We start from the raw sequence: 15,015 nt of genomic DNA, 5'->3' as shown, positions 1-15,015 counted from the left end.
AAAAAAAAAAAAGAAAACAAAAAACGGAAAGTCATGATGCATTTTTGCAATGAAAAACAGAAAAAATACGTCATGACTTCCAACAACCCACAACTTTTTTTTTCTTCTGCTCACCTTAAAACAAATAACGATCTTTTGATCTTATATACTATTGCAGCTACTGCTCACTTCTTTCTTTTTCTGCTCAGGAAAACTCCCTGGAAGTGTTTATACTTTGCTCTTTCCGGTTTCTCTTTGCTATGGTCTGAATTGTGCTCCTCTTCCAAATTCATATGTTGAAGCCCTAACCCCAAATGAATGTAACTGTATTTGGAGATAGGATCTTTAGGAAGTAATTCAGGTTAAGTGAGGTCTTAGGAATGGGGGTCTTGATTGGTGTCCTTATGAGAAGATAAAGTAATCTCAATATTTCTCCCTCCCTCCTACCTTTTCTCCCTCTCTCCCTCAGTCCCTTCCTCTACATACACACACACACACACACACACACACACACACACACACACACACACACACACACACACACACACACACCACACTGAGAAAAGTATGAGGACACAGAAGACAATTGGCTGTAAGCCAGGAGGAGGGCTCTCACTAGAACCGAGTCTGTACACACCTTGATATTGGACTCCCCAGCCTCCAGAATTATGAGAAATAAATTTCTGCTGTTCAAGCAACACAGTCTATGGTATTTTGTTAGAGCAGCCTGAGCAGACTAAGACAGTCTTGAGTCACTAAAACCAATCTTTCTGTCCCTTACTTCTTCTTCTGCTCTTGTCAAGGTCCCTTTGACCTCTCTGTTGCTAAATCCAGTGGTCAGCTCTTAGTCCGCATCTTACCCCATCACCAGCGTTTGACAGAGCTGAGAGCTGTCTTCCACTTGAAACTTGTTCTTTAGTTGGCTCCTAGGGTAACACGTCTCCCGTGGCTCTGCTCTTCCTTTTCGGGGGTTTCTCATTCATCTCCCTGACCTCTGAGCAGGTGATCCATCATCTCAGTTTGCATGGAGCTCTCTCAAGTCTTATGTCCTGGGGACCCTCTGCCCTGGGCAAACCAGCATAGCTGGTCACTCCGCCTCTGAGTGTTGAAGCGTGCCAGTGCTGAGTTCCTGGACTTTTCTGTGATCACGACCTGATGATCTTATTTAATCTAATGGCTATAAGCTGATTATCCCTCAAACTCCCTTTCCACATACAGCCTTTCCCATCGCAGTAAATGACAACAGCCTTTTTCCTGTTGCTCAGGCCCAAAAACTTTTTTTACCTTTCTCTTGTTTTCACCCACCTGTTTCCCAAACCTTCAAAACGTATCCAGACCAGGTCACTTCCACCTTCTTTGCTGCCACACTAGGCCAAACTACCATGATTTCTCCCCTGGATTATTGTAATAGCTTTCTAAAACCAGTCTTTCTTCTATTAAATGTATCACCCCACCCCCCGCCCCCATCAATTATTCTCAACAAAATAGCCAGTGATATTGTCAAAGTTACAGTGACCATGCAACTCATTAGCTTAAAATCCTTCAATAGTTTCCAACTTGTAAAGGAAGAAAGTTTTCTAGAATCTACGAAAACTTTCGGAGGCCTATGTGATGCGGTCCACCCATAGCCATCTGACCTCATGTCCTGTCTCTTAACCTTGCTACGCTCCTGCAGCCACAAAGGCCACCTTGGGACTCCTTGAACCTGCCGGTAACCTTGGCCCTGGGCCTTTGACCTTGCTGTTGCCTCAGCTTTTGTGCACTTTTTCTGGATATTCCCTCTGCTCGCTCCCTTTCTTCCTCTGGCCTTTATTTAAAGTCAGAAAGGACTTCCCTGGCTATCTATTGTAAAACTCTAGTTTCCTCTTACAAACACACACTTCTTATTACTATTTCCTGCTGTACTTACTCCTTAGCATTTACTCTTGTGCTTTTCTTTTTCTTATGAAATATTTCCCCTGCTAGAATCTAAGCTCCAAAAGGCGCACATTTTTGTTTCTTTTGTTGACTCTTCTGCCCCAGTGCCTAGAACAATGTCTGACATGTGGCTTAATAAATATTTGTTAAATAAGTGAATAAACAAAGTCCATTAAGATGTGTAGACAAAATTCTACAGGGTATTCAGAAGTACAGGTGCCTTTCCTCTGGGGTTAGGTGGGTGAATGTGGCACAAATTGTGAAGGAGCCGGCATTTTACTTGAGCCTTGAAAAATGCACAGACGGGCCGTCCCTAAGGTCTGAGTGGCACTCATGGAAGTTTGACTATTTCCTTTCCCCTCATTATAGCCCCAAGGACATGTCCAGGGGCTCTTACTGCTTAGGACCTACTGACACTTGGAGAGAGGTAAGGCTCTCTCCACCACCAAGTATTCCTTGTCCTGTTCTTTTCCTGTATGACTTTTAGTCAGTTGTCTATAAGAAAGGATCTGATAAAGTCATTATGGGCTTTCCACCTTACAAAGGACAATCCTTAGTCCGGGCATCTCAAACATTAGTGTGTATAAAACTTGGAGAGTTTCTTAAACTGTAGATTCCTAGGCCCCACCCCCATGAGTTTCTAAATAAGCTCATTTTGATCCAGAGATCCAAAGACCACACACTGAACAACTCAAAGGAAAGAATTTCTAAAGGTGGCGTCCCTGAAGGCTTACAGAGAACATAATTCTGGTCAGGAGCCTCTTTGGTATTCCTAAAATTGATACTGTATTCCTATAAACAGTCATCTATCTGTCTACCCACCTGCCTGCCCATCCATCCATCCATCCATCCATCCATCCATCCATCCATCCATCCATCCATCCATCCATCCATCTGTCACTCAGTTCCTTAGATTCATGTCTATGTGAATTTTCCTACATTGTAACAGTGCTGGAGGCCCTTTCTCCTTTCAAAACAACTTCTCCAGGTTCTAATTACCACCTGCACCTCCCCCAAGGCCAAACCACATTCTACCAGGCAGTCTCCCCTCAGGTGCCAGCTAGCAGTTTGCTGTCGTTTCTACCTTGTGTTTATACCTGGCTACTCCTCCTCCTCCTGCCTGTCAGCAAGGCTCTTTGTTTCCATTTTCTGCTTCCCTGTTACCACTTCTTTCCCTCCCACCCCTGAACAAACAGCTTCTCCCCAGACACCTAATTGTAGCCAAGCTGCTGTGGTGAATTCCCACCTCCCTGAGGCGTGTTTCCTGCCTCCAGCGCCTACTGCCCTTTATCTGGCTTTGGTTCATGTCGGCTAAATACATTGACTAACCAAATTAAGAAGTCAGATACATTAAAATACAATAAGGTTGATAATTTACAACAAAATAAAATGCCAGAGGAAAAAATACACTCTGGGGAAGTGCATTCATCTTTGTATACAGTCTGTCATACATATTCACATGTGCAAACAGAGTCCAAAACAAACAAAATGTAACAACTGAAAAAACAGACAAAAACCCACATGGCTGATAACGCAATACACAGCTAGGTAAGCTAATATTTCAAAGACAAGGACAATTCGAGTGCTGATTTATTGGGTTGCCGCCAGATACGGGAGCCAGGAGTTTTTTTGGAGGCAATAAAAGCTTGTGCTCGCTGTTAAATTAGTTTACAGAACCTCTATGCTGCTGGCTCCGAGAATATTTATTCTAGGCGCTCTAGTCCCCTTGCTTGTTTCCCTTATCTCTCTGCAAAAATCTCTTTTGTTGTGGGGAAGTTTCTTACTCTTCCAGGGAGGCCCTGAGTGAACCTTGTGGATCCAGCAGTCTGCTCTAAAAAACCTCAATCCGGCATCCCTGACACAGCTCGCAGGCTCAGGCTGGGTGGGCAGCCACCACCCACTAGTTGTTCTCCAGGTCTGGAGAAGCCTATTTCTGTTGTGGAGTGAGGCCGTGTCCCCCCCTCATCCAGCCCAACACAAACACAAGACTTCAAGGTGAACAGGAATATCTGTTTGAAAGCACAGAAATAGATTCTAATCCCCAAATCAATGAATGTATTTTTGGCCCTAGACATCCACACGTTTAGCCAAATGGCTCTAGGACAGAACTTAATATTGTATGGGTTTGTCTCATCAATTGAGCGTGTACTGAAATCCATAAGGGAGAGGGTTTTCCTTGCTCGGGGGATACCGCTATGTCCCACCAATAAAATATATGAGATTCTGTTCTGTACAAAAGTTACCCCTAAATAACCTTGGGGGCCCATTACTTCAGTAGGTGCTACACCCCCTTAGGGTGTAATGACCCACATCTCCTTAGGGTCATACCTAACCTTGTAAGAGTTTGAGCCTCTTGCCTTTGCCCTTCTAACAGGTTTATCTTTTTAAAAATTAAAGTAAAAAAATTTTGTCCAGTCCATTTTTTCCCTAGAAATTTGTGATCAGCTTTTTATAGGTATAAAAATAACTATTAGATCAAACTGTAACATGAAGGGATAGGGAAAAAAATCAAACATTTACTGAATGCCTACTACATGCAAAGTACTGTGTGTGTGTGTGTGTGTGTGTGTGTTTGTGTGTATTTATTTATAGTTCATTTAGTTTTCATAACAATCGAGTAAGTATAGTACCCCATTTCACAGGTACAAGTTGAGGAACTTTCTCAGTTATATAGCCGTGTGTCTGATATTCTTTCCACCTTGCCAAGCTGCTTGTTTTTGAAGCCTCTGTATATCTCATCCTTTTCTGCCCCTGCCTGCTTTTGGCCTTACTTCTACTCCTTGTCAGACACCTTGTGTTTTAGATATTCAAGTTCTTTGCTGAATTAATTCAATCATTCCATCATTCATTCACTCACTCATTTATTCTGTCAGTCAGTCAAACAAGCATGCAAACATTTATTGGGTACCTTCTAAGAACTTTTTAGGCACTGGGCATAGGGCAATGAGCAAAACAGGAAAAAAACCCTCTGTCTTCTTTGATACTATAAAAGGGAATTAGAGTAATTACACAGGCTTTCCAGACAAAGTGTGGTAAGTGCACCTATAGAGGAGAGCAAAGACACTGTGGCAGCCCGGAGGAAGAGCATGCATGTAGCAGCTTGCAGGGAAGGAGGAAAGGAGGGCTTCTTGGAAGAGGTGACAACTGAGGGGAGTCCTGTGGCCCTGGAGGAGCTACCCCCCACTACAGAGTGGATGAAGTACGTTTCATTCAGGGAGTGCCCATGTTCAGGGCAAGTAAGGCAGAGTGGCAGGAACAGGGAGGGTTGATAGTCAGAGATGAGGCTGTGCAAGTGAGTAGATGCCAGGCCCCGAAAGGTCTTGTATCTTTTTGTGGGCATACTAAGGAGTTTGGAATTTACTCTGAAGGTGAGGGAGAGCTGAGCAGTTAAGTAGTGTTTCCTGGGTCCTTGAGTCCTATGACTGTGCTTGTATATTAGACCAAAGCCCCAAAGAGGCTGGTGAAATGTAGACATGGCAAATGTATGAATTTGGTTTCTATTTCCTTGAGAATAAATTTAAAAAACAAACAAAACTAAGATGCTAAGTCAATAATGTAAAACTATGACAAAAATATTTAGTTCTTGTAGAATACTGTTGGATATTTTTTTCTTCTTGTGTCTAAAATTGCCATTGTATAACCCATTTAAACTATTTGAAACTTGGGCCTCTGACACCACATGATTGCTGAGGAAGCATTTCATGGCACTTTGTTAGAGTAACTCCTAACATGGTGATTTTATTTTTATAACATAAAAAAAGTATCCATGTAAACTTTGGATAAACTTCTCCAACCAAAACAAAATCAAGACATAAAAATTAAACTCTGAAAAATTATTTTGTAGGAAGTGGGGTGTCTCTGTATTTATTTTAATGTTTTAAATGTTACATTCAATATCATATCCACTTATACATATATAATTTTACATAAATGCACAAATGTGATATATTATAGAAATACCATGAAGGAGTAATAGCCTGAACATATAACTATATATACCAAAGTATACAGGAAGGAACACTTATAATCATCCCCTCTGAAATTATCACTGAAATAATCATTGTACACATTTCAATGTGTTTTAAGCCTTTTTGCTATGCACATATACACATATATATACATATATATGATCATATTATACATAAAATTCTATATCCTGACCTTTTTATTTAAACTTAATGATATGCTATATTTTGACATTTCACCTGTTATGTATTATTTTGAAAATAGAATTTTAATGGTTGTATAAAGTACATTCTGTGGAGACCATAATATTATTTAAATGCTTTTTAATTTTTGGACATTTAGATTGTGGCCAATTTTTTTGACAACAGAAATAATACTGTAATAACATTGCAAACAAAATCATTTTATATACCTCTGATTGTTTCCTAAGGAAACAATGGATCAAAGGGTAGGACTGTATATAAGGATCTTGACACACACTGCCAAATGGCATTAAAATTGTTATATTTTTGCAAAGCAAATTGAAAATATGTAACAAGAGACATAAAATTTTTATATCCAAATGCAGAAATTGTACATATTGAAATATATTCTAGGGAAGTATCCCCAAATACAGAAAAAGACATGCAAACATGTTCAGCATAGTGTTAAAATAACCAAAAAATGTTTGTCTTAATTGTTCAACAGTAGGGAAATGCTGAGTATTATTTTCTGTGACTTAGTTATGACAACCATTAAAAATAATGTTTATTTATAATTATCATGTGTAAAATGTATGTTATATTAAGTGGAAACTTGGGATACAAAATGTTATATACAGTTTGATTTCAAATATGTTAAGAAACATTCCAAAAGGAATTTTATCATAGCTTTAATTGTTTTGGGGAGGTAGGATTATGAATAATTTTTTTCTTTTTTCTAGTTTACCATAGTTTCATGAATTATTTTATCAGTATGAGCTGTTTTTGTAGTTTAGAAAGTGACTAAATAAAAGACAGTTCTTTCTTTGTTGTGCAATTATGCATTTTTTTAACCAGATATCTTTACCAATTGTCAGCTTCTGATTAACCTTCAGCCATATATTCATTTTTCAATGGTGTACACCAGTTTTTACATTTTGTTAATATATCATAGAAATCACAAGAGTTTCCCAGCTGCAGGCTACTTTGAAGTGAGCAGGCTGAAAATGCCTGCTAATTCCAGGATGTTTTTATAGATCCCACCCAACAGAGACGGCTGTGGGGTTTAGCATCCAGAATCTTGGCTAGGTTCCTGACTTGCCCAATTCTCTGCACCTCTTAGAAAGTGGCAGCAGGGCAAGTTCTTGACCTATTATTGATCTGTGGAGAAGCAGGCAGTGAAGCACTTTCGAAGCGGAATGTTCGGCTGCAGGCTGAGAAAGCACTTTTCATTCCAAATCTGACTCGATTTCCATCAGTCAATAATCTGTTTTAGGTTTTAGTTTGTTTTTATCTTCTTTAAATGGAAGAGAAAATTATTTGATGAGACATGAAACAGGAGATGTTTCAAAGGGAACACTAGGAAACTTTTAAAGTTTTTGTGAATTGAGGTGTCTATAATTATTTTTTATATTTTAAATTCAATTTATATATATATATAATTTTATATAAATGCATAGATGCGATATCACATTTTTAAGAGAAGTCTTTTTTTTTCTTTCCATTTTTGCTTTTTCCTTCCTTCAACTCTCTCATCCATGTTAACTACCTACCACGTAGCCTCAGTACCTTTCTAACTTCAGAATATAGTAAGTAGATTTAAACACTCCTTTCCCACTCAGATTTTTGGGTGAATGTTACACTTCAAATATTGGCCCGGTTTGAAAGCTCAGTGGCAACAGCTTCTTATTAGTAGCTAGTCTGTGCTAAAATTATACTTAGAGAAGTGTTATCTGGCTTTCTGTTAAGAATGGAAGATCTGAATGTTGTTGCTGGCAAGTGAACAAACTCTTTTTTATGCTACCTCAGTTTTAAAATGTTCACATAAATGTCCTATGACTTACAAAATAAAAATTACTTTCCTGTGGGCATTTACAGGGAAGGGCACCAGGGAGCTTTCTGGAGTGATGGAAATTAATGTTCCATGTCTTCACCGTGGTGCTGATTACATAGGTGTAGGCCGTTAGTCAAACCCTATTGAACTATATGGCTTAAAATGGGTACATTTTATGGTAGGAAAAGTACACCCAAATAAAGCTTTTAAGACAAAAGCATTTTTATTCATTTAAACGGTGGGCTTTTAGAATTTGCTGTGAAGACCTTGTCATTTGTCACTACCCTCTTCACTCCTCCCCCATCTGTGAGGACATGTGGATTTCAGACGATTTATTCTAAGGGGCCATTTAAGGACTGGGAAGTGACGGAGAAGCAGAGGTGGCTCTGCAGGTGACAGGGCGTCACTCAAGGAAATGTCATCAGAGCTGCTTGTGCTGCATCCTCACTGTGCCCCAGAGGCCGCTCAACTCTTTCCTTTTCTACAAGCACCTTCTTCCAAATGGTGGTGAAAGACGGAGAAGGGGGGAGTTCTTGATTTGGTGTCGTGGAGCCAGAGTTCATTTCTCTGTGTCAATATTTCTTTCTGTCTCTTCTCTCTGTCATTACTGCTTCAAACATAGATGAGCAGAGAATTGGGTATTAATAAAACAAACATTATTTCTGAGCCCAGCATCTCCCCAACTGCTTGTTACAGTCTCTCTTAAGGCAATTTGGAGCTAAACTTCATTGTGCTTTTTATTCTATCATTTACTTTAATCATGTTTATGGAATAAGCTATTCTTCAAGGAATGGCCTCATAATGCAGCTCACGCTAAAGTACTCTTCATTAGAATCAGTGAAATTTAGACTGTGAAATGGGCACAGCAGATAATTTTGTTTCCCCCATTCCCCAATACTTGGCTGTATATTGGACACTGTTCTTGAAGTTGTATGTTGTCAGGGAGACCCTGCCTTCCATCTCAGTTCATGTTAAAAGCAGCAGAGATGGTGTTCACGTGCACTTGTTATTCGTTGTTGCTAGGTCCCCAGAGGACCCAGTCATTCTGGCTTCAGTCAAAGCTAAGGAGCAGAGTAGTGTTGACCGCAGAGGAAGTTGTGGGGCTGGAAGATGCGGAAGGTGGTTTGAGTGTGGTAGTGAGCGTGTCTGATGGGGAGCCAGGCTGCATGTTGCACGGTGGGTGGGTGTGACTGGCGTGGGAAAGCAGGCTATGTCCCCCGTCACCTCTGTCTCAGCCTCTAAACCATGTTTCATAATTTATTTTTGATATTTGTAAATTTACTTTAAAAGTGTCCATTTTGAGAAACAGTGCAAACATAACCTAATATTGGGTGTTTAACACTGAATAAGTAAATTTATGCAAATACCACTAAGTAAAACTTGACTAATTCAAATTTATTGCACAGAACCTGGGATAGCTTATGAGGACAGGGTTGAAGTTTTTGCTAACATTTTTGGTCAGCTCTTTTTAAAAAGCTTGAGTCTAGACAATTTTAACAAGTAAATAAAATTGAAGAGGGATGTTGAAGATACTTATGAGGAAAGACTTCAAAAATTTTGAAGAAAATCAGAAGAATGGATTTGTGTATGGTTGTCTAGTACATGGATACATATGTATTTACTTATTTATTTTAAAATCTTTTTGACAAAGTCCTTGGGAATTCCAATGGAGAATTATTTGTTAGCCTAGTGTGTTTAAATAATAAATGATAATAAATAAAATTATGTTAAATAAAATAAAATTATTCAGTAATGCAGTTTATCAATTTATCCAAATTGATAGAAAACGAGCAAAAGATATTTACATTGTAACACTTAAAATATGTAATTATGGTACTGACTAAATGATGAAGACTGTAGAAAGTCATCCAAATATCCAATAAGAGTTTGTGTTCTTTACCATCTGTCCGGGTAGCACTCCTCCATGATGGAAGGTCCTGGAACCTGCTGCCACACTGGGTGGGAGGGATGGGGGATGATATTACCCCTCTCTGGGCCTCAGGCCCTGCACGGGCCTCCCCTACCTCCATGTGGTGCGTCAGCCTCAAGATGGAGTCAACCACTTTTTAAAGGAATATGACTTCATTATCAATTGGGAGTGTGTTCGGTAGTGCCCTGACTTCTTAGAGGAGGGGGAAAGCCACTCTCCAGGAAGCTGGTGAGGACTGGTTTGCCGAGAGGGAGGAGAATTGCAGGGATATGTGTGAAAGAGTGCGGAGACAGCGCTGAGACACGGACCAGCTAGGGCTTGTGGTGACCCCAACTTTGACTGCAAATCTTCATTTCTAGATTTATTAAATGCTTAGGGAGAATGGTATTTTTGTTTGTTTTTTTGGAAGCCAGCGAACAGTCATGATTTTGTGCCTGGTTTTTGCTGGTGGGACAGAAACCCAAGCACAGAGAGGATCACGAAGAAGTGAGCCCTGAGGATTTCACATGATCCAGTTTGTGATAAAACAAACCTTTGCGGGGTAATGACTTTGGTCTTATGATAAAGCAAAAATATGAAAGGTAGAGTAGACAATGAAAGGATTATTAGAGTTGGGTAGCTTCACTGAGCACCAAGCCTGATAACTTCCAAAAACTTGCCTACTTTAGACTTTCAAGTTTTATGAAACAATACAAGCCCTTTATTGTATAAATGAGTTGGAGTAGGATTGTCTGTTACTTGCAGTAGAAACACCCTAATGATACAATAAAAAGAATATTATTACCATATATGTAGATCTTGGGTGTACCAATAAATAAATGATATATATATTTTTAAAAGGTTTGAATAAGCAAGTCAATGTGTGAAACCCCATTGACTTAGTAGTATTTTATTTGTGAGGTAGACATGAATCACTTGATGTGGGATAGCTTTTAATGTTTTAAAAATATTTTATGAATGGCTAGTTGAATATTAGAAAGCATAAAAAATTTACCTCATCTTGGCAATGTGTTTAGGTCTCAAGTCCAAATTTATTTTTATATATTCATAGATTTATATACATATACATATACATTTACATATATATATATATATACATATATACTGATAAAGCATGATATATCTAGTCTGGGGTAAATTTAAATTAACTTCTCACTTCTCTCTCTGCAAAGGCAAATTTATTTCAGCATTATTCATAGTTGCTCATGAACCTGTGGTGTTTAAGAGATGTGGAATAATTTCCCCAAAGTGCAAACTTAATCATCTTTTCCTGTACTTTTGGTAATAATTCAGTTTTTTAAAGCTTTTGGAATGAAAATGTTCCAAAACATTATTAAGCTGAGAATATAGATCAAACCTTATAATTTCAGGTATAGCAATTTAATTACAGACCATTTGAACATTCAAAAGCTTGAAATATTAGTGTATATGAGTATGGCTAAAAGTGTACATTGCAAATCCTTATGAAAGAGTTTCAGAATATCACTTTTCATATAAACCCATCTTTCTTGTCCCTTTGACATTTTCACCTCTAAACAGGAGGAGCACTCCTGGGAACCTGAGCCGAGATTCATTTTCCCTGCAGCAACTTTCATTAACCTTTAAGATTCTTTCTCTCAGTTATTGAAGAATTGTGACTTGTCCTATTGCAATCATGCTCTTGCACTATGTCTGTGTTACTGCCCATAGTATGACAGACTTGCTATAAGAGAGAATTGGATAGGAAGAAAGTGACACACGTGTGCATTCAATGCTCTCTATTCAGTATGCATCTGTTGATAGAACGTAGATATATATTTCTCTCTGTGTAAATGGGGAAAGGTGGATTCAGGAAGCTGTGAGTCAGCCAGACAGTTCTGGGAGGAACTGGACCAGACCAGAAGGGTTCATCTGCCCCACTGGTCACAGATAAAAACTAGGTAGAAAGAGCATTGGTGTTACTGCAAGGAGGTGGATGTGCCAGCCCACACCAGGACATCTGATTATACTGACTCCAGACTTCAGGGAGAAAAAGTCTCTAACTGACTCTCCTAAGTAGAATGATATGTTAATAAGACATGATAAAGAAAATAATAAACTAAGGTGGGACATTCTGTGACCAAGACTTGAAGGACAAAGGGACAAAAAGAGGAGGCTTCAGGGGGGGAGTTTGGAGGTGCTGAAGGGGAGGAGAGAGGTAAGGGAGGAAATAGATTCACCATCAAGTCATGGTCTTAGCCTGGCTCCAGTTGGTCACTAGCTCCCCTGGAGGCAAGAGCTTTTAAGTAGGAATCTTGTGAAAGGAGTTCTGCTGCCCTAACTTTGTGTTTTTTCTAGGAAGGACCACTGTCATAGATGGTTTCTTTGAGAACGGAGTGACCCATCCCATTTTGTCCAGGACTTACCCTGCTTTTGCACAGCAAGTCCTGAGTCTTGGGAAACCCTTCAGTGGTTGGTCACCCTAGAGTCCTGTGGAATTTGATAGGGGCGAGGGGGGGGGCGGGNTGGAGGAGATTGGAGGTGTAGCTAGTGGTTAGGGACCTTGCAGGAAGTGGTGCTGTCTTGGATGCAGGATTACTAGCTGGGGCAGGTCAAAAGAGGAACAATGGGAACAAATTTGAAAAGCTTGGTTCACATAGGAGATTGACTTTTCTCTCATTTCAATTTGGATTTCGGGATCCCTTGGTCCAGAGAAAGGACAAAGCTGTGGAGTGGGGGTAACTGGGAGTGGAGTAGCACATAGAGGAAGAAACAATTTACCTTTGAAGCTGCCTGGGTGACTTCAAATTCTTCATTGGGACCTTTAATAGTTTTTTCTTGAAAGAAGAGTTCATGGTCAAATAAGTTTAGGAAACATTGTTTCTCTTAGCTTCCTCTTCAGCATGTACTTTAGCAGGTCAAACTGCTTAACTTCATTTTCAAAAGTTTTATAACCACCTATATTTATTTTACATTGAGAAAGAATTATTATCATTCCAAGGAAATAGTGAACCACAGAACATAATTTCAGAAATACTGCCTTAGAAAGTTTGTTTCTGAGAATAATCCCAGTGAAAAGCTCAGAAAGGAATTTCCTAGAAATTCTTTTGCAGATTCATGGCATTTTCATTGGTGGACTTCCACAGTGGAACCCCCTCCTCAACCAGAGGTACAGGACCAGCATCAATACCAACTGCTCAGATCAGTTCCTCTACTAAAACACAAGTCTGACATTGGAATACCTGGCCTTTCAGAAGAGAGCATTGTCTTATTTCGTTGATGCTCTGCATGATTGAATCTTTGTGAATCTTGTCTTTGAACAGACATTTAAAATCCAAAATCTAAAAAGAGACCAGTCTTATAGAAATGCTGTAAACAAGAAAATAGTTAAAGGGAATATATGAAAATTAAAGTCATTTGAAGATCAGAATAATATTTCAATTAAAAAAATCACTTGAAACAAGTATTAAATTCTTTCTAAAATTTGGATGGAATTAAAAATAAATATCATTTTATTGAGTAAGGACCCATTAGGAAACGATTGCTATGTACTTGGGAAGTGGTTGAACTAGTAAAATACATATGTAGTTTCTACCCAAACACTACCCTTACAATTACCAACCTGTTGAAAGGGCAAAACATAGGAAAATTACTTTATAAATATTTTATAACTAGGGAACATTGTAGCCGAGCAGCCTAAACATAACCTTTTAGGTTAGAAGCAATATACTCTTATTTTCTTTTGATATAAATAGGTCATCCATTTGAGAATATTTTTTTGCACTGAGTAAAAAAAAAAAAAGAGGTGGGGGTACTTTATTCAGATGAAGGGGACACAAAAGGCATTATAAATATTTATAAAAAGTGTGTACTATCTTTCAAGAACTCTTCTGAAGATATGTTTTGATTGAATTGTCCTTTCTAAGAAAAATGAAATACTGAAGAGGTTTGTTACCACTTGACTGAAGTATTCTGGAAAAGTAGTTTCTCACTAAGTGTTATGAATGAAATGTAGGAAGGCGGGGAGATACGTTGGCCTTGGATGAACCTATGTGCTCTTTCTGGGATTGCCATATTTGTACATAGGTCCATGCCCAGGAAAATTTGTGGATGACCAGATTTCCTTTTCCCCATCTTAATATCTGCATAGGGGTCCAGTCTTTCAGTTCTTCAGCAGACCAGGGTCCCTTCTTTGGTACTCCATGCTGGCTTGCTTATATAACATACCTTTCCTGCATCCTCCTGAAACTTCATATGTTACCCTCTTTCCTATTTATAAGGGCAAAACATTGAAAATTTAAATACTATGAAACAGTAAGAAAATAAAATAGATCCCAATGAAGCACAAATCAATCATTAAAATGGTGATTTTGTTTACTAAAGAAATGTTAAGTAAAAAAAAAAAGACATGAATTTTATGTACTATATCATTCATATATATACATTTTCTCTATACATTCTCTACACAAACACACACATATGTGTTCTACATGAGTACTCTATACACATATTTACACATGCATGCACACACACTAAAATGTTAAAGCACTTATCTCTTGGTATAGTAATTGTTTATTTTTGTCTTCTTTATGCATTTTATTAATCTCAAATTCCCTACATTGAACATGCATTGCTTTCCTAATAAGAAAAAAAAAACTGGAAATAACAGAACTATTTTCACTGTGGTCCATTTCTTTGAATCCCTAGTGTTTGGTAGAGGAACTGAATGTACTTGTGCAATTATGTTAATTTTTGTGGTGCAGATCTTGAATTTCATGTCAAGAAATCTGGAGACTAGACCTCGTCTCTGCTGATTAGCTGTGACGTTGGACAAGTTCCCTGGCCTCTCTGGGCCTCAGCCTTCTCATCAATGAAAAACAGGTTTGGAGGAGACAGATGACCCCCGAGGCACTCTTCAATGAGTCTGTGGCTGTGACTCCCATAAGGAAGATATGGTCACTGTAAGGGGCTTAGGCATTGATTCCCAAGGAATACATTTAAATGATAAACATTTCTGTAACAGAAATGGCAGGCTTGTATGAGAATATCTGTGGTTTGGTGGACTTTTCCAGGCATTCACTTATCACTGTAGGACAATGGCTCTCAAACTTGAGCCTGCATCAGAACTGTCCCAGAGCCTTGTTAGAACACAGACTGCTGGGCCCCAGCCCCTGAGTTTCTGATTCAGTGGGGATGGGATGGGGCTGGAGAACTATGTTTCTAGCAAGTCCCAGCTAATGCTGGTGGTCTGG

Source organism: Hipposideros armiger, unplaced genomic scaffold (genome assembly GCF_001890085.2).
Source record: "Hipposideros armiger isolate ML-2016 unplaced genomic scaffold, ASM189008v1 scaffold_257, whole genome shotgun sequence".
In the NCBI taxonomy this organism is placed as follows: domain Eukaryota; kingdom Metazoa; phylum Chordata; class Mammalia; order Chiroptera; family Hipposideridae; genus Hipposideros; species Hipposideros armiger.
The sequence above is the reverse complement of the archived record's forward strand: the minus strand, read 5'-3'. Positions refer to the sequence as shown.